Genomic DNA, 23,503 nt, shown 5'->3' with positions numbered 1-23,503 from the left:
AGAGAAAAGAGGGCTCAGAAGAGCCTTGGGATGCCTGAGTTGGGTGGAGGGTGGGGTTTGAATACAGATGATAAACAAGCAAAAGAATTAGAAGAAGCAGTCACACAGGTAGAAAAAGAACCAAGAAAGAACATGGTGCCTTCAGAAACATGACAAGGAGAGAGGTTTGTTGCAGGAAGATATTGCAAAAAGTTTTTGCACTAGTCTACATGCATTGACTTAATCAAAATTATCTTTTAAGTCCTGTTACTCAAAATTTAAGCCAATAAACATTGATTAAGCCCTTACTGTGTAAAAATGCTGGGGGAAAAAGATGAAATAAGACACAAACACTGTCTGTATGATATCTCTAATAGGGAAAACTAAGAAATACGCTGTGATACAAAGGACAATGTAAAATTCAGAGATGTCCAGGCAAAGTGTGATGAAAAACTTGAGGAAGGAGAAATCACCTTCAACTGGTGGGGTCACAGATGCTTCATGGAGGAGGTGGCATCTGTATCAGGTTTCAGAAGTTAGAAACAGGATTTGTGGTAGTTGAATGAAGTGTGGGGTGGGGAGGGGGTTCATCCCAGGCATAGGGGACAAAATGAGCAAAAGCAAGAACAGAAAGTGAAGAATAACCATGTGAGATAAAGGCTGGAAAGATAGAACTATTGATATCCTTCAGTGCCAAGAGTTGAGATTTATGCTTTATTTGAATGGAGAATCAATAAATGGAGAAATGATCACACTGATTCATCCTATCACTTCCAGGATCAAAGACAAAAAATCCTGTTTGGCATTCAAAGTCCTTCATAACTTGACCTCGTCCTACCCTTCTGTTTTTCTCACACTTTATGCCCCACTTTATATTCTTTGATTCAACAACACTGGCCTCCTTGCTATTCCTCAAACAATACACTCCACTCCTGAGGGATATCCATGTTTAAGAGGCCAGAGGAGGATAGAGAAAGTACAGTTGGAGAGGGAGGAGGAAAACTATGATAGTGTTGTATCATGGAATCCAGGAAGTAAAATATCAAGAAAGAAGGAATGCGAATGAAGCCAAGATGGTGGCATAGCAAGAACCAGTATGGTAAGTAACCCATAAAAACTCCTCCAAACATATAGAAAATGCACCTGATGAAAAAAATCCAAGAAAAAGTCACAGTGATTCATTTTTCCAGCCTAGGCCAGAATAGCAAAGTAGACAGAGGGATCCAAGGACACTGACAATGGGGCCTGGCCAGGAGAGCACTTGTGCAGAGCATTCCAGAAGAGGGAGAGGCAGTGCACCTGGGCAAAAGGTGGTTCCATCCCAGGGACCTCAGAACCCATACCAGGACACCCAAGGGGACAAGGCACCAGTCCAGGTCACAGATCGTGAGCAGACAGAAGAGAGCACCTGTACCAGGGGTGGGAAACCTTCAGCCTCAAGGCCACATGTGGCCGTCGAGGTCCTTAGGGGCAGCCTTTTGATTGAGTTTAAGTTTTATAGAACAAATCCTTTTATTAAGGGGATTTGTTCTATGAAGTTTGGATTCCATCAAAGGGCTGCACTTGAGGGCCTCGAGGCCACAGGTCCCCCACCCCAGATTTAACACCCACAGGTTCAGAAAGAAGCAGTAGTGGGGGCAGAGCCAAGATGGCAGAGTAAAAGCAGTGACTTACTTGAGCTGTCCCCCAAACCACTCCAAATACCTGCAAAAAATGGCTCTAAAATTCTACAGCAGCAGAATCCACAGTAAGACATAAGGAAACAAATTTCCAGCCCAAGACAACCTGGATGATTGATTGAAAAGGTCTGTTGCTGGGAGAGGAGCACAGTTCAGCATGGGCCATGCACCCTGGCCTCAGCGAACCTGCAGCAGGCCTCAGGAGACTGAATCACACCCAGCTGTGGAGGTTTCCAGACTTCTCAACCCACAAACACCAAAGACAACTTAGAAGGTTACTAGGAAAGGTCTGTCAGACTGTGGTGACAGAGGAACTCAATCTGGCCCCAGTCTTAGTCCCCATAGCTCTGGGGCGGCGGCTGCTTCCAAAGCTCTTGGCCCACAGATGGTGGGGAGATCAAGTGGCTGATCAGAGGGGGATTGCAGGGATCTCTTTGCTGGTGCTGAGGCAGGATTCTCTTGCTTTGCCCACCCTTGGATCTGGGTCACAGTTCTGGGTGGTGGTCCTGGGGCGAGAAGGAGCTTGTGATAGCGATGGAGAGGGAGTCCTCCTCACAGTTTGAAGGCAGAAAACAGTGCTTGTGGTAACTCATAGACCAGAGCACAGGCCAGGAAAGGAGTAAACACCTCACCCTTGATCACAACACCTTAGAAGAACTAAAAATTTACAGGTCACTAGAAGTATCTATGAAAACAGCTGCACAAAACCCCTGAAGCTTGGGACAATACACCCTCCACACTAGAAGCAGACCCCTACCTTAACAAAGAGTTTAAAAGTCAAATAATTGGCTGGGATCATGAGCACACTGCGCAAAAAAGTCAGACCATAGAATCTTACTTTGGTGACAAAGGAGATCAAAATATACAACCAGAAGAAGACAACAAAGTCAAAGCTCCTACATTCAAAGCCTCCAAGAAAAATACGAATCAGTCCCATGCCATGGAAGAGCTCAAAAAGGATTTTAAGAAGCAAGTAAGAGAAGTAGAGGAAAAACTGGGAAGAGAAATGAGAGTGATGCAAGAAAATCATGAAAAACAAGTCAACAGCTTGCTAAAGGAGACCCCAAAAAATGCTGAAGAAAATAACACCTTAAAAAATAGACTAGGGGCGGAGCCAAGATGGGGGAGTAAAAGCAGTGACTTGCTCGAGATCTCCCCCAAACCCCTCCAAATACCTGTAAAAAATGGCTCTAAACAAAATCTAAAGCAGCAGAACCTACAAAAAGACAGAGTGAAACTAATTTACAGTCCAAGACAACCTGGATGCTTGATCAGAAAGGTCTATCATGCTGGGTGGGGAGAGGAGTGCAGTTTGGTGTGGGCACGCAGGCAAACACCAGGCCTCAGTGAACCTGGAGTCGGTCTCAGAGGACTGAATAATGGGCAGCTGCGGTGGTTTCCAGACTTCTCAATCCATGAACGCCAAATACAACTTGGAAGGTCAGTGGGAAAAGTCTGTGTCTGCAGTGAGAGAGAAGCGTGTTCCCAGCCCCAGTCCCTCAGCATGGCCCCGGGGCAGTGGTTGCTTCCAGAGCTTCTGGCCCACAGACTGAGGGGGAATAGAGTGACTGATCAGAGGGGGATTGCAGGGATCTCTTTGCGGGTGCTGAGGCAGGATTCTCCTGCTTTGCCTTTGCTTGAATCTGGGTCACAGTTCTTGGTAGTGGTCCTGGGGCGAGAAGGAACACTGGCATGGTGGAGCTTGTAGTGGCAGTAGAGAGGAAATCCTCCTCAAGGTTCCAAAGCAGAAAACAGTGCTTGTGGTCACTCAAAAACCAGAGCACAGACAAGGAAAGGAGTAAACACCTCCCCCTTGATCATACCACCTTGGAAGAACTGAAAATTTTCAGGTCCCTAGAAGTATCTCTGAAAACAGCTGCACAAAACCCCTGAAGCTTGGGACAGTACATTCTCCACACTGGAAGCAGACCCCTACCTTAACAAAGAGTTTATAACTCAAGAAATTGGCTGGGATCATGAGCAAGCAGAGCAAAAACAGTCAGACCATAGAATCTTACTTTGGTGACAAAGAAGATCAAAATATACAACCAGAAGAAGACAACAAAGTCAAAGCTCCTACATCCAAAGGCTCCAAGAAAAATATGAATCAGTCCCAGGCCATGGAAGAGCTCAGAAAAGATTTTGAGAAGCAAGTAAGAGAAGTAGACGAAAAACTGGGAAGAGAAATGAGAGTGATGCAAGAAAATCATGAAAAGTCAATGGCTTGCTAAAGGAGGCCCAAAAAAGTATTGAACAAAATAACACCTTAAAAAATAGCCTAACCCAAGTGGCAAAAGAGGTCCAAAAAGCCAAGGAGAAGAATGCCTTAAAAGCAAAATTGGCCAACTGGAAAAGGAAGTCTAAAAACTTACTGAAGAAAATACTTCCTTAAAAATTAGAATGGAGCAAATGGAAGCTAGTGGCTTTATGAGAAATCAAGACACTGTAAAACAAATCCAAAAGAATGAAAAAATAGAAAACAATGTGAAATATCTCACTGGAAAAGCAATTGACTTGGAAAATAGATCCAGGAGAGAGAATTTAAAAATTACTGGACTATCTGAAAGCCGTGATCAAAAAAAGAGCCTAGACATCATCTTTCAAGAAATTATCAAGGAAAACTGCCCTGATATTTTAGAACCAGAGGGCAAAATAGAAATGGAAAGAATTCGCTAATCACCTCCTGAAAGAGATCCCCAAAGGAAAACTCCTAGGAATATTGTAGCCAAATTCCAGAATTCCCAGGTCAAATAGAAAATATTGCAAGCATTCAGAAAGAAACAATTGTATTGTGAAAACACAATCAGGATAACACAAGATTTAGCAGCTTCCACATTAAGGGACCACAGGGCTTGGAATACAATATTCTGGAGGGTAAAGGAGATAGGATTACAAACAAGAATCACCTATCCAGCAAAACTGAGTATAATCCTTCAGGGGGAAAAAATGGATATTCAGTGAAATAGAGAACTTTCAGGCATTCTTGATGAAAAGACTAGAGCTGAGTAGAAAATTTGACTTTCAAATACAAGACTCAAGTGAAACATGAAGAGTTAAATGGAAAGAAAAATCATAAGAGAATCATAAGAGACATATTAAGGTTGAACTGTTTACATTCCTGCATGGAAAGATTATATTTGTAACTCCTGAGTCCTTTGTCAGTATTAGAGTAGTTAGAGGGAAAAAGTTATATGTATGTATATATATAGACAGATAGATAAATAGAGGGCACAGGGTGAGTTGAAGATGAAGGAGTGATATTTGGAGAATAAAATTAAGGGGTGACAGGATTATATGGAGAGAAGGAGAAAGGGAGAGGTAGAATGGGGTAAATTATCTCACCTAAAACAGACAAGAAAAGGCTTTTACAATGGAGGGGAAGTGGGGGAAAGTGAGAGGGAATGTGAATCTTATTCTCATAGGATTTGGCTTAAGGAGGGAATAACATACATACTCAATTGGGTATCAAATCTATCTTACTCTACAGGAAAATAAAGGGGGAAAGGACAAGAGAGCAGGAGGATGATAGAGGGGAGGGCAGAATGGGAGAGGGGGTAATCAGAAGCAAACACTTCTAAGGACAGACAGGGTCAAAAGAGAGAATAGAATAAATGGGGGGGGCGGGATAGGATTAAGGGAAATATACTTAGTTTTTCACAACACGACTACTATGGAAGTGTTTTGCGTAACTGTACATGTATAACCTATATTGAGTTGCTTACCTTCTCAATGAGGGTAAGTGGGGAAGGAGGAAGGGAGAAAATTTGGAACCCAAAGTTTTAAAAACAAATGTTTAAAAAAATTGTTTTCACATGCAACTGGGAAATAAGATATACAGGAAATAGGGTATAGAAATCTATCCTGCTCTACAGGAAAATTGAAGGGAAAGGGGATAAGAGAAGGGGAGGGGGAGAGATAGAAGGGAAGGCAGATTAGGGGAAGAGGTATTGAGAATGCATGCCATCTAGGGGGAGGAATGAGATGGGGAGAAAATTTGGAACTCAAAATCTTGTGGAAGTGAATGTCGAAAACTAAAAATTAATTAATTAATTTTAAAAAAGACTAACTCAAATGGCAAAAGACGTCCAAAAAGCCAATGAGGAGAAGACTGCCTTCAGAAGCAGAATTGGCCAAATGGAAAAGGAAGTCCAAAAGTTCACTGAAGAAAATGCTTCCTTAAAAATTAGAATGGAGCAATTGGAAGCTAGTGACTTTATGAGAAATCAAGAAATTGTAAAACAAAACCAAAAGAATCTTATTCTCATAGGACTTGGTTTAAGGAGGGAATAACATACACATTCAATTGGATAAGGAAATCTATCTTACCCTACAGGAAAATAGGGAGGAAGGGGATAAAAGGGGGGGAGATGATAGAAGGGAGGGCAGATTAGGGGAGGTGGTAGTCAGAAGCAAGCACTTCTGAGGAGGGACAGGGTCAAAAGAAAGAATCAAATAAAAGGGGATAGAATGGAGGGAAATACAGTTAGTTTTTCACAACATGACTACTATGGAAGTGTTTGCATGACTATATATGTATAACCATATTGAGTTGTTTGCCTTCTCAATGAGGGTAGATGGGGAGGGAGGAAGGGAGAAAACTAAAAATTAAAAAAAAAAAAACAGAAAAAAAAGAAATAAGCAGTTAGTAGGGTAGCTCAGATCTCCAGGGCAAGGACCCTCAAGACACAAACCCAGAAAAGAATGACTCCAAAATATCTACAAGCAAAGCCTCAGAGAGTACAAATTCTAGTTGAATTCCTGGAAGAAATGATGCAAGAGTTTTTTTTAAAAAAATGTTTTGATAAATGAAATGAAGGTTCTTGAAGAAAAAAACTGGGGAAAAAAATGAAAGTGATAGAAAAAAGAATTAGAAAGGTAATTAACAGCTTGGCACAAGAGGAACAAAGACTTGCCCAAGCAACAAACTCCTGGAAAATTAGAAGGGATCAAATAAAAACTGAGATAAGAAAAATTAAAACTCAGTCAAAAGAGAAAAGAAGAAGAAGAAAAAGAAGAAGGAGGAGGAGGAAAGGAGGAGGAGAAGGGGAAGGAGAAGAAGAAGAAAATGTAAGGAATCTCAGTAAAAACAATGGACTTAGAAAATAGATCAATAAGACAGAATCTTAAAAATCACTAGACTACAAGAATAACCAAAAAAAGAAAAAAGAACCCAGGTAGCATATTTCAAGAAATCTTAAAAGAAAACTTCCCAGAAATCTTAGGACCAGAGAGCAAAGTGGAAATAGAAAGGATCCACCAGCCACATCTGGAAAGAAACCCCAAAATGAAAACTCCCAGGAACATTGTAGCTAAAATTCAAAGCTTCCAGATCAAAGAAAAAATACAAGCAGCCAGAATGAATTCAGTTACCAAGGAGTCACAGTTATGATCACACATGTCCTAGCAGCCACCACTATAAAGGACTGGAGAACTGTGATATTCCAGGAGGCAAAGAATATAGAATTACAACCAAGAATAACTTACCCAGCAAAACTGAGTATAATCATATGGGAGGAAAAATGGATCTTAAATGAAATAGAGAACCTTCCAAGCATTTCTAATGAAAAGAACAGAGTCACACAGAAACTCTGAAGTTCAAATACAAGAGTTAAAAGAAACATAAAAAGGTAAACTCGAATGATTCATAAGGGGCTAACCAAAGATAAACTACTTACCTTCAAATATGGGAAGAAGATACTGTGCCCTTAATAAGCCCTATCATCATCAGGGGTTATAGAAGGAGTCTAATTAGACAAGGCCTGGGAGTCACTTGTTATGTCTTAATGATCTTAAGGGGGGTAAAGAGGAATACACCAGGGAGGTGAAAAGGGGGAAGGGAAAGAAAAACTATGGAAAATTATATCACAGAGTGCAAAAACAGACATCTATACAGATAAGAAGGAATGGGTAGGAGGAATGGCTGATACTTGAACCTCCATCTCATTTGAGCTGATCAGAAGAGGGAATGATGCACACATGCACACAGAGTTGGGTACAAAAATAGATTTCATTCAGCAGGGAAAGAAGAGAAAGAAAAGGGGAATTAGAGGAAAAGCAAATTAAGGGAGTCCTAAGTAAAAACAAACCCCAAGGGAGGTACAAAAATATCTGTAGTTCTGAGGTGGCAAAGAGTGGGAATCTGAGGAGGTGCCCATAAATTGGAGAATGGTCAAACAATTTTTGGTGTATAAATGGGATAGAATACCTTTGTGCTTTAAGAAATGATGAAGGGACTCAGTGTAGCAGCAACCCTTCTTATTCCTCATGGCTAGGCAATGACCGCACTGCTCCAACCAACCATGTCAAAGAGACCTACAGGTAGTGTTGATTTGAGCACCACTTATTCCTATGTGGCAATTTTCCAATGTGGGAAAGTGGAGATCATTGCCAGTGACTAAGGACCACCCCAAGTTATATTGCTTTTGCTGACACAGAACATTTAATCAGGGGTGCTTAAGTTGCAACAAACCCCACCAACACAGTCTTCGATGCCACATATCTATTTAGTCACAGATTTGATGATGATGTACAGTCAGACATGAAGCATTGACCTTTCATGGTAGTGAATAACACAGGCAGGTCTAAGGTCCAAGTGGAGTACAATGGGGAAACCAAAAGCTTCTATCCAGAAGTGTTTTCTGTGCACTTCACCAAGATAAAACAAATTATTGAAGCTTGGAGGTGGCACTTTCAATGCCTCCATTCTTTTTTTTTTTTTAAATTCTAGAGCTCAATCTTTTTTTTTTTTTCTTTTTAGGCAATTGTGGTTAAGTGACTTGCCCAGGATTACATAGCTAGTAAGTGAAAAGTGTTTGGTCTGAGGCCACATTTGAACTCAGGTCCTCCTGACTTCAGGGCCGGTGCTCTATCCATTGCACCACCTAGCTGCCCCACTTGATCCAATCTTAATCTTGAAGATGGCATCTTTGAAGTCAAGTCCACAGCTAGGGACACTCACTTGAGTAGGGAAGACTTTGACAACTACATAGTTAACCATTTCATTGCTGAATTCAAGCAAAAACACAAGAAGGATATCACTGAGAATACCAGTTGTCTGCCAACTGTGCACCCCTTGTGAATATGCAAAGTATGCCTTTTCTTCTAGTATCCAGGTCCCTATTGAAATTAACTCCCTTTCTGAAAGTATGATGTCTATACCTTTATCACCCATGAACATTTTGAAAAGCTGAATGATGACTTTGTCAATGGCACAGTGGACCCCACAGAAAAGGCCTTGACAAACTAGTTAAGTCACAGATTCATGACATCATTTTGGTAAGTGGTTCCACTCTCATCCCCAAGATCCAAAAATTTCTGCTGGACTTCTTCATTGACAAGGAGCTCAAAAAAAGTATCAATCCTGAAGATGCTGTTGCCTATGGTACAGCTGTCTAGGTTACCACCTTGTATGGAGAGAAATCTGAGAATGTTCTGAACTTGACTTTGGACATCACTCTTCTTTCCTTTGGTATTGAAACTGCTGGTAGAGTTATGACAGTTCTGATCAGATGCAATACCATCATCCCTGCCAAGCAGATACAGACCTTTACCACCTACTCAGACAACCAGCCTGGTATGTTTATTCAGACTACAAAGGTGAGAGAGCAATGACAATGGATAACTACTTGCTTAGCAAATTGAAGTTCACAGGAATCCCCTCTGCCCCCAGAGATATTTCTTAGAGTGAAGTAACATTTGACATTGATACAAATGGCATCCTTAATGTGTCTGCTGTGGCTAAGAACACAGGCAAGGAGAACAAGATTACCATCACCAATAACGAGTCACATGAGCAAAGAAGACATTGCACCTACGGTCTAGGAATCTGAGAAATACAAGGCTGCAAATGAGAAGCAGAGAGACAAGTTGTCTTCCAAGAACTCACTTGAATCATATGCTTTCAACATGAAGGCTACATTGGAGGATGAGAAATTCCACAGCAAAATTTGTAATGAGGAAAAACAGAAAATCCTCGACAAATGCAATGACACCAGGCAGCTAAGAAGGAACTGTTTGAGCATTAATAGAAAGAATCAGACAAGGTCTGCAATTCCACCATTGCTAAGCTGTACAGAGTATAGGGGGTGTGCCAGGGGATATGCCTAGTGGATTCCCAGATGATAGAACAACCCCACCCAGAGGTGCTTCTTATGAACCCATCATTGAAGAGGTTTACCAAATACACCAGAAAAGAGAACATTCCATGTAGCTTTTTAAAAATTGAAGGCTGCAAACCTATAGCCAAAGCAATAGCAGTTTAAGGGTTAACATTTAAGCTACAGTATAAATATGGACATTCTTAATACTTGAATATTTACAAATGTAGAGAAATGAACAACATTGCACTTTATTGTTACTGTAAACAAGTGGAAATGTAATTCTTGTCCTGAAGAATAATATCTATTTTAACATGGCAAAAATTTTAAAAAGAAGAAGTGAAGGGTATGATTTCAGAGAAACCTGGGAAGACTTGCATGAACTGATGCAGAATAAAATGAATAAAGCCAGGAGAACAAGTTATAAAAGGACAATAATATGATAAAGACAAAACTTTAAAAGAACCAAGTCCTCTGATCAGCATAATGATCAACCATGATTCCTAAGGACTAATAATGACCCATACTACCCACTTCCTGATAGAGAAGTTGGACACAGACAATGCAGAAATTTGTTTTGATCTACTATACATGTTTGCAACAAGAGTTTTGTTTTTCTTTTGTTTTCAGTTAGGGAGGGGATTAGAATGAGAAGGTGAGGAAGAGTTTTGCTAATTGAAAAAAAAAATACAACTACACAAAGAAGGATGGGGCGGTCTGTAATGTTAGATGCTGCAGAGAAGTCAAGGAGGATGAGGACTGAAAAAAAGGCACTTGGAATATATCTGAACTTTTATTCCTAATATCTAAAAACTAAGACTATATGGCTTTATTGTTAAAGGGGATAATTGTTTGCCTTAATAATATTTTAAATGAGAGATTCAAGGTTATTCTTTGTTGCATTTTTCAATTGTTACCAATATACAAAACAGTATGGATCTTTTTCTACTTCATACTTGTTGGTCTTCAGGAAAGCCTATAAAGTTTATTATTATTATTATCATCATCAACAACATAATTGTTATCATCACCACTTGCAAATGGAAAGGTCCTAAGAAGAAAGGGCTGAATTAAAATCAAATGCTGGTTAAAATAAAGCATAATAATACATCTACTAGATAGCCCTAATTTGGTTATAATGTTAGTGAAATAATGTATCTCACCAGCTTGGTTCTTTTGTATCCCAATATAAGTATTAAAGTTCACAGTACTAAAGATATACAGTTGGTTGGGATAAAGTTGGAATAAAAATAATAATTAGTAATAACAATAATAATGATAATTTCTTTGTATCCCCAAGCACTTAGCACATTGCCTGACACATAGTAGCTGTTTAATAAGTGTTCATTGACTGACTGACTGACTGCCTGACTGCCTGACTGGAATGTTAACACAAAATTCCTGAAGTCTTCTTTCCCAAACAGTGAAGGAGGTTTCTCTTTCACTTAGTATCTAATTTTTCTACTGCAAATTGTCTGAGGGGGTTCCTCATCAAAGCTAACTTTTAAGCCTTACTCAACCAGAGAATCATGAGTACAGGAACAAAATATAGAGGTCATTTGGTCCAGCTTCTCATCGAATTCAGGATCTCTTTTACAATAATTTAATTTTTGTAATCTGGTTAAAAGGTAGGTAGGGCCTAGGCCTAGGGAATTGTTCTCTCCCCAGCCATGGCCAAGGAAACAGCTCTACAAAGAATGGCTCCTCTCAGAGACTCTAAAGTTGGCAGCAGTGTCCAAAATCTTGTCTCAAAGACTATCCCACAGACTGTTCTCCTCTTCCCCCAACTCTCACTCCATATGACAAACTCATTATACAGTTCACTAAATAACTATAACAGGCAGATAGGTGGCACAGTATATAGAGTGCTGGGCCTAGAGTCAGGAGACCCTGGACAAGTCACTTAACCCCATTTGCTTCAGTTTCCTCATCTATAAAATGAACTGGAGAAAGACATGGCAAATCACTCTAGCATCTTTGCCAAGAAAATCCCAAATGGGGTCAAGAAAAGTCAATTACAACTGAAAATGACTGAATAACAAAACAAAAAACAACTATGACATAAATCTCTACCACATAAAACATCATTCTTTCACAACTTGAATTTATAGCCAACATAGGGGCACTGTAGCTGGGCGCACAGAGCCTAGAATCTTACATTTTGCAGCCATTGATTCTGGATTCAGTCTGGATTCAGTCCTAGCATAAGTCTGACCTCTTATTAGGGGTCCCTATTCTAACACTTATTGGCTGATCAAATCCCCTATGCCAGTTACTCTGCATACAATTTTCCTTTAAACAAAAGTAATGGCTCACAAGTCTAGGGTTTCCCAAAAAAGGAAAAGGGTGGGGGGTGGGGAATAACAAAAGTACGCAACATGTAATAGTGCTATGAACTGTATAAGGGCCAGTATTTTATTGCTGAACAGAAAGAAATTCTAAACATCAAAGCATCATAACACATGAAAGAACTAATAAGATTAACAAGCTTCAGGAACCTAAGTGATAACGATGGTTATAATCAGTTAGGAGGGTAATATTTAACCTTTATCAGAACATGAAGTGGTTTTTCCAGACTGCTAATCAGGGTTTTATGTTTCACCACAGCGGAACATGGTCTGAAGCCTGATCTTCTTTCCAGTAGCCATCTTCTCCCATGCAGAAGCTTCCCCTGTCGTTATTCACTAATGCTGTGGAAAGATTCATCACCACCACTTCTGCAGGCCTCCCAGTACCTTCAAGTCTTTTGGAACTCACAAGGTCACCACCAGTTCTGGACATGTCCACATGGAAAACTTATTTGAATGAACACAAAGAACCAGGGAAAGGCAGCCATAAATCCACTAACTTGAGTCCAAACCTCAAGAAGGGAGCAGTATTAGGGTTGCCATGATACAGAAACAACAACATTTATATGGTGCTTACTGTGTGCCAGGACTGTGCTAAGCACTTCATAATCATTATTTACCCCTGGCAGGTAGATGCTATTATTATCATCACCATTTTAAAGATAAGAAAACTGAGGCAAACAGAGATTGAGTGACTTGACCAGGGTGACACAACAAAGTGTCTAAGGCTGGATTTGAATTCAGTTTCTGACTCCAGGCCAGCTGCTGTATTCACTGTACCACCTAGTTTACCCATCCTGTTCCACCCCTCATTGGAAGCATATGTCACCTGAAGAGCTACCGTCAAGAGGGGTTAAGCTAGAAGCTGTCTCTCTCTCTCTCTCTTTTTTCTTTTAGACAATTGGGGTTAAGTGACTTGCCCAGGGTCACACAGCTAGTAAGTGTCAAGTGTTTGGTCTGAGGCCGGATTTGAACTCAGGTCCTCCTGACTTCATGACCGGTGCTCTATCCACTACGCCACCTAGCTGCTCCTCTTTTTTTTTTTTTTTTTTTTTTAAAAAAAAGATCCACTGAATAATTAGCTCTTCCAGCTCAGCAGCCAATCAATCAGAAGACTCTTTGGCATCTCGCTTTGCAAGCCCCTCAGTAATGAGCTCTGAAAGGTCCCACAGGGTGATTAGCAATAAGGCACATAATATTTGAGTACACAATACTCTGTGGAATGACACGCATTACAAAGGAACTCAAAGCAATATAGTGTGGCTAGATCAGGACAAGCTTTAGAGGCAGCCAAACGCTGGCTCAGTCATTTACTACTTGTATGACCTGGGCAAGTCATATACTTCACAGAGCCTCAATTTCCTCATCTGTAAAAGGAGAGTATGACTGGGTGATTGACGATTCTATGATTTCCTTTCTTGGGTTCTCAGCTTCCTCTCTTGAGGTGGGCAGAACTAGACAACCTCTAAAATCCATTCCAGTTCTAAATCTCTCAAACGATACAAAGCGGTCATGCGTTACTCACTTGTCAAACATTATTTCTCATTTCAAATGAGAAAACAATCATCACCATCTCCAGCCTGCTTCCACAGGAAACCAGAAGCAAAAACTGAGTAGGAAGGATCAAGGCAGGATCTGTTCATAGAGCAAAAGGATGGCAGAAGAGGTTATGAGGATAAGTAGAAAATGAGATTCTCTGTACTAACTGCCAAAATAGACACCACGATAGTCACTCTACCTCCCAGAGGGTGCCAGGCCTGCATTTCTGCCACCTCATCCCACCCTCAGCGAGCCTCTGCCTTACATTTTACATTCTTTGTAGATGCGACATCCATTTAGTCATCATCCCTTGGAGACAACACGGAATAATAAATAGAGCACTGGACTTGGAGTCTGGAACACCTGGGTTCAAATCTTCCCTCAGATACTTATAAGCTGTGTGGCCCTGGGCAAGTCACTTCACTTTTCTAGGCCTCAGTTCTCCATCTGTAAAATAATAGCCTCTATGGTGTGTTTGTTCATTAATAGACTTCTCGATGCTACCTCCAGTCTGACTGTACCTAAAATAAAACTCTTCTTCTGCTCGATAAAAGTCTCAATTTTGTTGTGGAATGTATAACTCTATTACAACACAAAGAAAGGCAGAGGGGAAGTGGGAGGAAAGGGGGTACAAAATGTAAGGGGTATGAACAGAGGTTCCCTGTTTCTAGCCCATCGAGTGTGCTAGCTGAGTATTTGGGAGCTTTGGAGATGAGAAGCCTCTGATTGCTTCCAGCAGGACATATGTGACTCAGCTCTGAAGGATTTGAATAGTTGGTGCGTGACGAAACAATTCTCCCATTGGCCCCTGAGCAGGAAGAACAGTCAACTAAGTCGGCCTTTAAAAGTGAGTGAGCCACTCTTGGCTGGTTTCTCTCTTTCTGCCAGGCAAGCATGGGAGTACCCATTGCATCTCTCTAACATGCCGATTATTCTCACATGGCATCTCCAGGATGAGCTCGAGGCTGGGCTTCTGGCTGCCTCTCTTGATTTGCTTGATTATAAGAGATAAACATCAGTCTCAAGGAAGACCTGTACAAGCTTGGAGGTGACTTTATGAGTTTGAGAGGTCCAGACTTCCTAAATCCTTAGTCACTGAGAGCTTCTTGGAGAAGATTGATGATCAATAGACAAAGGAGCCCCAATCCCTGACCTAAATGATCAGAAGGAATAGTTCAGGCAATGCAGAGCCAATCAAAAAGGAACAAAGAACGCTTTGGGTTCAGCATTTCTTGGTGTAGGGGAAATACCTGTCTCATACCTGATTTACATTGTACCTTAACCTTTCCACTACCCTTACATTTGCACCTTAACCTTTCCACTACCCTTACTTTGACCCTAGAGGTGAGGCCAACCCAAATTTTAAATAAATCTTCATAAATTGGGGTGCAATGAGTCAAAGACTTTGAGAAAAGGAGTCTGGCCCTTATTTTAATTGGTCAAACTACCCTAACTGAACCACATTCCCCTCACACATAGGTCCAGGGCAAATAATCGTCTTCTTAGTGGAAAGGGAGAGGGTATAGTGCACTAGCCCCATAGACCCAGCAGTGGTTTTAACTGTTACATAAGAATAGACCCAGAAGAGAAAATACCAATCTCTTCCTGAATAAGACAAGGGCAAGACAATGATACCTCTTAAAGCAATGGTATATTCTCTATAGAAGTCATTTTAATAATATCTGCAGAGAGATACCGTGTTCTTATTTATTAGAGTGGGCAATGGCCTTCTAACTGGTCTCCCTACTTCTGGCTTACAGCTCATCAATCCATTCTCCACATAGGAGTTAAACTTACATTCCTAAAGCAAAGGTCTGACCACACTCCCCTACTCAAAAAGGTTGTGTGTTTTTGTTGCCTCTACTCAGGGCAGCTAGGTGGTGCAATAGGTAGAGTATTGAGCCTGGAATAAGAAAAATTTAAACTTTCTGAGTTTAAATCTGGCCTCAGATTAGCTGCATGACTCTGGGCAAATCACTTAACCCTGTTTGCCTCAGTTTCCTCATCTGTAAAATGAACTGGAGAAGGAAATGTCAAACCACACCTGTATCTTTGCCAAGAAAACCCCAAATGGGATAACAGAGTCAGACATGACTGAAACAACTGAGCAACAAAAATTGCAGCTAAGTCCAAGCTAAAATACAACTCCCTGGTTGGCTTCAACCTGTCTTTCCCAGCTCATCTCACATTACTGCCCTTGTGCACTCTGGTCCAATCCAACTGGCCTATTTGCTCTTCCCTGTGCATAGCATTCTATTACCCACCTCCATGCCTTCGCAAACCACACGAACTGTCCTCCATGCTTGGGAAGGCTCTCCCTCACCTCTCCTGTTGAAATCCCTAGCTCCCTTCAAAACTTGTCTCAAATGCCATGTCCTAAAGAGGCGCTTTCTTGCTGATTCCTGATGGCACCTTTCCTCCTGAAATTACCTGGCATTTATTTTATGTATATGTTGTTGTTTATTTATCTGTATACGTGTTATATCCTTTCATTTGAATGGAAGCTTGAGAATAAAGATAATCTTTTTTTGTCTTTGCATCATTAGAGCCTACTCACAGGTCCTGACATATAGTCAACACTTAATAAATGTTTATTGATTGACTAAATTGAATTGAATAAAACCTTTCGGCACAGGATCTCAACATGCTGTTTAAATTTATTACTTTATAGAAAGCTCTTAAGAATCAAGACTGCAGAGCAGCGGTTCTTAACCTAGGATCCATTAATTATTTTTTAAAATATTTTTATAACTATATTTTGGTATAATTGGAAATTATTAATATATTTCAATTATTATTGCTCTTTCAGTGTAATTTCAGTATACTGTAATTTATTATGATCCCTTTGTAATTCTATATATTTTATGTTATTCATTTTAAAACATTATTCTGCAAGAGGGTCCCATAAGTTTCACCGGATGGCCAATGAGGCCCATGATGGAGGGGGAAAAAAAGGTTAAGAAGCACTGCTCTAGAGCTCATTCTCCCTTTTCCAAAGCCCAATTTTTCAATTTCTTTCCAGTAGACTATAAGATCATTAGATTCACCACTCTCCCCTTTATAATCTCAGGGAATAAAAGGGAGTGGGGAAGACAAATAGCTTTCATAAGTAATTGCTTGTACCAAGTACACTCAGCTCAGATCTGCTTGATGTCATTGCTCTGACATCACCAATTAGATCAGTGCATTATGATATATAAGTGACAGAATAATGCCCTTTACATCCTGATCTGCCCTTTGTCTCCTGATATAGTTTATTACCTGTCTGTGGATGTGAACAGATCACCCTGAGAAGATGAGAAAAGAGTTAAAACTTAATTTGAAAATTAGCTGACCTAACAATAGGGGAAGTCAGAAGGATTCAGTCTCGTTGCCTATGTGAGTGATACTTCGAGATAGACTAACCTTGCTATAAATCTTTTTTTGGGGGAAGAATCATAGATTCAGGACTGGAAGGAGATTGTTTTTTGCTTAATTTAGCTCTGATAATTCGTGTGCTATTTATTTTCTTAACTTTTCATTCCAGCTACATCAGAACAAATAGATGTAGGGAAAGAAGGAGGAATCAATTCAGTTTGCCAGTTGTTAGCAGATTTAGTAAAAGATTAATATATGGGAGCTTGAGACTAAGAAAAAAAAGCAAAACCAAGTTTTGGGGGTCATTTATGAATTTAAATTTTCTAAGCTCTTGCCACAGTGTATAACATAGGATATGTATAATTAAGAACTGGTTTATAAAGAGAACATTATTTTTTCTAAATGATTCAATAAGGCATCTGAAAAGTGAAGCATTCTTTCTTTTCTTAAGTTTTATTGATGCCTTTTGCTATCACATCATGGTCATTTCTGGATATATCACCATTCTTCCCACCCTTTATGCCCCAGACCAGAACAGACTGACAATTACCAAATACAACAGATTGGCCCTTATAGTCCCCTTCCTGTCTGCCAAGAAGGTGAAGGTAAGTTTCATTATCTATTCTACACCATGACTGGATTGTTGTTTTTTATGTTGTTTTTTTTAAATTGTTTGGAATTCAACTTTTTAGTGACTTTTTCATTTACATGGTTGTATAATCATTGATTTTCTGGTTCCCTGTATCAGTTAATACAAATCTTCCCATGTTTCTCTGAATTCCTCATATTCACCATTTCTTAGTGCACAATAATATTTCATTTCATTCACATATCACAGTTTATTCATTCCCCTAACTGATGGCTGCTTACTTTGTGCCTAACTTTTAGGCCTTTCTTTTCAATGCTTAATAGTCTTCCAACTTGGACTGCATGGGACAGTGGCCTCAAAAGTCACATAGTAATGACTCCACCTCAGAGGTAGAGCCAGAAACAGAAGTCTGGAATTAGGACAACTCAGCTTCTCTCTTTTTAAAATGTAATATTTGTAAAGTGTCCTAATATTCTGAGAGAAAAGAAGATTGTATGCTTATGTGACCACATGCCATCTCAAAATGTTTTATAAAGTATCAGAGTATTAACAATGGTGAATACAACCAATATTTTTAGACACACAGCGGATTCTCATTACAGCACAGGCTATTGCTCCCAACAACTTCAAAACGTCTCCTCTCCATGAGAGTTCAATACATCCACAGTGGTCTCAACCTCGAGTAACATCCCCAATCCAAACAATAATACAAACGTTATGAAAGTCCTTCCTAATGACATGTGAGGAAGCAAAGCTTGAATATTCTATTGTACACCTTTCTGTGTAAAAATACATTGCTATATCATGTTTGGTTTGATCAAAAAGAGTAATTTTCCTTTCTCCTTTTTAAGTGCCACCATGATTATTTATTATTATATTTCTTATCAGTGACTTAGTATGGAGGCTTTCCATGTTTTTCTTTATTTAAAGTAACCAATAGGGGCAGCTAGGTGGTGCAGTGGATTGAGCACCAGCCCCGAAGTCAGGAGGCCCTGAGTTCGAATCTGACCTCAGACCAAACACTTGACACTTACTAGCTGTGTGACCCTGGGCAAGTCACTTAACCCCAATTGCCAAAAAATAAAAAATAAATAAAGTAACCAATGAAAACAGAACAAGACCAAGAAAAGAAGGATGGGGAAGGGGAGGGGAATCTTCTTTGTATTTGTCTTTTAAAAGAAATGGATTAATACATTTTGTTTTAACTTCAAAAAAATAGACTGCTTCTACCTCTTGGCATATATATAAAACATATAATATATAATCATATATACATAATATATAACAATGATTATAATATAATATATAATAACATAATCTTGGGATTAGATATAAATAACAAGCATCTATATAGAGGTTTTAAATTATCTCATTTGAACCTCACAACAACCCTATAGGTTAGGTACTATTGTTATTCCCATTTAACAGATGAGGAAACTGAAGTTGAAAGGTTAAGTGATTTGCACAGGTTTACATAGTCAATTGTGTGTCTGAGGCAGAATTTGAACTCGGTTCTAAATTAATCTCTACTTTCCTGGGACCATTAAAAAAAAAAAAGGTAAAGAGAGAAGGAAATAAGTACCTAAATAGAAGGCAGAAAACACTACCTATATTAAAACAATGTGAAAAGAAATTATATTTGATATTAAACCAAATACCATGACATTCCTTTGTTCTGCAAATGCAATGGAAATAATGTTGTCTCAGCATATGATAAATACAGGCAGCGAGGTCTAATTTATGGGAAAATACAAACTGTGATAAAAATGTAGATAAAGTACTAATACCATGTGTAATACCATTATAACAAAGGGTTCTCTCTACTTCCTTTTAACAGTTACTCTCCATAATTAAATACCTCATTGTGGGCTATTTATAGAATACTTCTTTCTTGATAATTCACTTGGAAAGACAGTCAGCAGAGTTTAGTTGTCCTTCATAGCTATGTGGTTCCACAGAGGGCTGACCTCAGATGCCTTTGTCCTTGAACATCTCAAACTTTCCAAATACTCTCTTTAACAGAGATGGCCAGTGGACTTTGAGAGGCAGAGAGGTATATTTAAAGAGGGTTGGACTGAAGAGTCAAGAGAGATCTGGTTTCTAACATACACCTCCAAGGATTATTCAAACACTTAGAGTTTGTGCCCATGACCATGGGCAAATCATTTAATCTTTCTTGAGTTTTAATGATAGTACCTTACAGGGTTGTCCTTAGGATTAAATGGGATAATGTATGTAAATGGGCACTATATAAATGTTAGTTATTATTATTGAGAGCTCATGTAATGGATAGAGCCAGTCTTTGAATCAGTAAGACCTGGGTTCCAGAGTCTCACTTCTGACACATATTGGTTGTGTGACCCAGGGCAAGTTACTTAACCTTCTTAATAGTTTCTAGGACTAGTGATTGCAGAGAAGGTGCTGACTTACATTGGTAGAGGAAATTTCCTCATCACAGGCTTAGTCCTTAATCACAGGCCTAGTCCCTATCTTCATTATTATTACTAGAAAAATTCCCCAAATATGAACCAAAACAAGCCACACACAGAGTCAAGGGGTATGTGTATGGTAACATTCTTCTTTGTCCTATTGATTCTTGAGCACTTATTTCTCTTTATTATTGGATATCTGATATAGAGTTACTTATTATTAACTCTGTTTCATCTCCAGCTCCTTTGGATTGACAATGGCATTTCCAGTAATATACAACCACATTTCACTCAAACAAAGCAAAACAAAACAAAAAAGTGTCAACCTCTGTATTGTTTCCTCTGTTTATACCTTTCTACTATTTGCCCAATTTGCCCCCAGGAAAAAAAAAGTAAAAACAAAGTTTTATTGTAGAACAAAAGTAATATAGTAGTAATAAAATAAATATATAATATAGATTACAGATAATATATAAAATATAATATAATCAATAGTATAATTATATCTGATGAATTAATATAATACAGGAATATGTTTATAATATATAATAAATTAATTAAAATAAAAGTAATATAGTACTATAGAAGCATGGGAAAGCTAGGTGGTAGATAGAGCATCAGGCCTGGAATCAGGAAGACCTGAGTTCATATCTGGTCTTATACTTACTAGCTGTGTGACCCTAAGCAAATCACTTAATCCTGTTTTCCTCAGTTTCTTCATCTGTAAAGTAAACTGGCAGAGGAAATGGCAAACCCTAAACGGGGTAACAAAGAGTCAGAAATGACTGACCAACAGCAAACTTCAGTTAGCGTTTGGGAGGCTACCTTTGGAGCAGTAATAATGCTGTTGAGTTGTGATGAATACTATTTTTGAATAGTTGAAATGTTACTGAAATGAATACGAAACTTAGATCAGTCCAACACACTCCCAACACAGTTGGGTCTTATGAAGAAATTAGCAGTGACCAGGAGGGAACAATACCCAGGAGGCTGCAGAGCTTAGCTTCCACGTAGCTGCCAGTTACATGCAGGACTTCTGCATACTGGAATGATTATCAGGCTCAAAGTCAGAATTGGCTCCACCAACCAGTCACTGGGTCAAGGTACACGCATTCCACAGCAAGTTCAGCTTAAGAGTCACCTCTTTGTATATGTAGAGCCTATATCAGAATGCCCGCCATCTTGGGGTGGGCGGAGTGGGGAGAGGGGGAGAAGATTTGGAACTCAAAATCTTATGGAAGTGAATGTTGAAAACTACAAAGAAATAAATACATTTTAAAAATGGAAGAAAAAAAATGAGTCAACTCTTTTGTGAAACTCTAACCAGATCCCTCCCAATGGAGGTGTTCTGACCCTCAAATTTCCCTTACTTTGTCTGGATCTTTTCTTCCCTGCCCTAAACACATTGTAACTTATATCACTCCTCTAGGCTCCCAGAGGACAGGACCTATGTCATTCTTTATCCCATTGTATATATCTCTAGTGCCTCAGGCATGCTGGGTAGTTCCTCTGAATAGTATCTATGGAAAAACATACAGAGAAGCATGGATAGGTTGCAATCTACGCCAATGGAAATAGTCACTCTGATGAGTTAATAAATCAACTGAAGTATAGAAAGAATGCTGGATTTGGAGTCTGAATTCAAATCTCAGGCCTACCAATGTGTAATCTTGGACAAGTCCCTTCATCTCTATGGCCTCCTTTTTATGATCCAGTGAGCTCCACTACCTAGCATATGCAAGGTTCACAAAGCAGATAATTAACGTCTATTGAATTGAATTGAATTGCTATGCCATTTTGTTAAAAGTTGGAATTGCTAGCTATGTTTAGCTGGAAGAGCTGCTACTTCAACTAAACAATATGCCAATAAAATACTGTTTAATATTGTTGTTCAATACTTGTCACTATCTTTTTCATCTCACTCCTTTTTTATCTTTGTAGTTTTTCCACTCAAGATTTTATCATGAAGTAATGAAGTCCAAAACATAGTAAGAATGTGACAAACCTTGCAACCCTGTGATAGGCTTGAGGTTACAGGAGGGGCAACACCACATAACTTAAAATAGTACGTGGGTGTCAATGAAACTATTATTATTGATGATATTATTGTCATTCAGGGCCAGGCCTGACTGAAGCCAGACTAATGGTTCAGGATGAAAGAAAAGATCAATGAATTGGGCATACAACTGAAAAAAAAAAAACCTTGAAAAAAATCCCACATTTTAAACCCTCAATTAAATACCAAAATAGAAATACTGAAAATCAAAGGAGAGATTGACAAACTTCAAAGTTTAAAAAAAAATTGACAAATGAAATTAGTGTTTTAAAAAAAATAAAAACACCATTAGCTAACTTGAGAAAAAGAAAGAAGAAAACTAAATTAACAGTATTAAAAAAAGAAAAGAAAAGAAAGAGGTGAATGCACAACCAGTGAAAAAGAAACAAAAGCAATTAGGAGTTAATTATATGCCAATAAAACTGACAATTGAAATGAAAAGGATAAATATTTACAAAAACATAAATTGTCCAGATTAACAACTATACATGAACTCCCAAAGGAAAAAGCTCAGGACCAGATGAATTTGCAAGGAAATCCTACAGAATATTTAACAATTAATTCTAATACTACATAAAACATTGGAAAAATATGTAAAGATGGGATCCTACTAAATTCCTTCTTTGACACAAATATGGTCTTGATACCTAAACCAGAGACATTCAAAACAGAGGAAGAAAACCATAGACCAATTCCCTAATAAATTAATATTGATACAAAAATTTTAAATAAAATATTAGCAAGGAGCCTACATAATATATAATAATGTTATACACTATGACCAGGCTGTCTTTGTACCAGGAATCAAAGGCTGCTTTGACATTAAGAAAACTATGAACATAATTGACCATATCAATAGAAAACAAACAACAAAAATGATATGATTATTTTAACAGATGCAAAAAAAAAAGTTTTTGGCAAAATATAACACCTATTCCCATTAAAAACACCAGAAAGGCCTTTCCCCCAATTTGGCACCAAAGGCAAAGAAGGAAGCGGTTGCTCCCCAAGACAGAAGCTAAGTCCAAGGCCTTGAAGGCCAAGAAGGCAGTGTTGAAGGGTGTTCATAGCCACAAAAAGAAGATCCAAACGTTCCCCACATTCCAGCGACCCAAGACACTAAAACTTCGATGGCAGCCCAAATACTCTCGGAAAAGTGTCCCTCAGAGAAAGCTTGACCACTAGGCCTTCATTAAGTTCCCTTGACCACTGAGTCCGCTATGAAGAAGACTGAGGACAACAACACCCTGGTCTTCATTGTGGACATCGAGGCCAACAAGTATCAGATCAAGCAGGTGGTCAAGAAGCTCTATGACATTGACGTGGCCAAGGTCAACACTGATCCAGCCTGATGGAGAGAAGAAGGCCTACATCTGACTTGTTCCAGACTAAGATGATTTAGATGTTGCCAACAAAATTGGAATCATCTAA

At 39.1% G+C, this 23,503-nt stretch overlaps 1 pseudogene; it reads left to right on the top strand.

Moving 5' to 3' along the window:
• The first annotated feature begins 1,217 nt into the window (after positions 1 to 1,217).
• LOC114029342 lies at positions 1,218 to 23,503 on the top strand (annotated as a pseudogene).

The sequence above is a fragment of the Vombatus ursinus genome, unplaced genomic scaffold (assembly GCF_900497805.2).
Source record: "Vombatus ursinus unplaced genomic scaffold, bare-nosed wombat genome assembly UNPS02014926.1, whole genome shotgun sequence".
Classification (NCBI taxonomy): Eukaryota; Metazoa; Chordata; class Mammalia; order Diprotodontia; family Vombatidae; genus Vombatus; species Vombatus ursinus.
The sequence above is the reverse complement of the archived record's forward strand: the minus strand, read 5'-3'. Positions and strand labels throughout refer to the sequence as shown.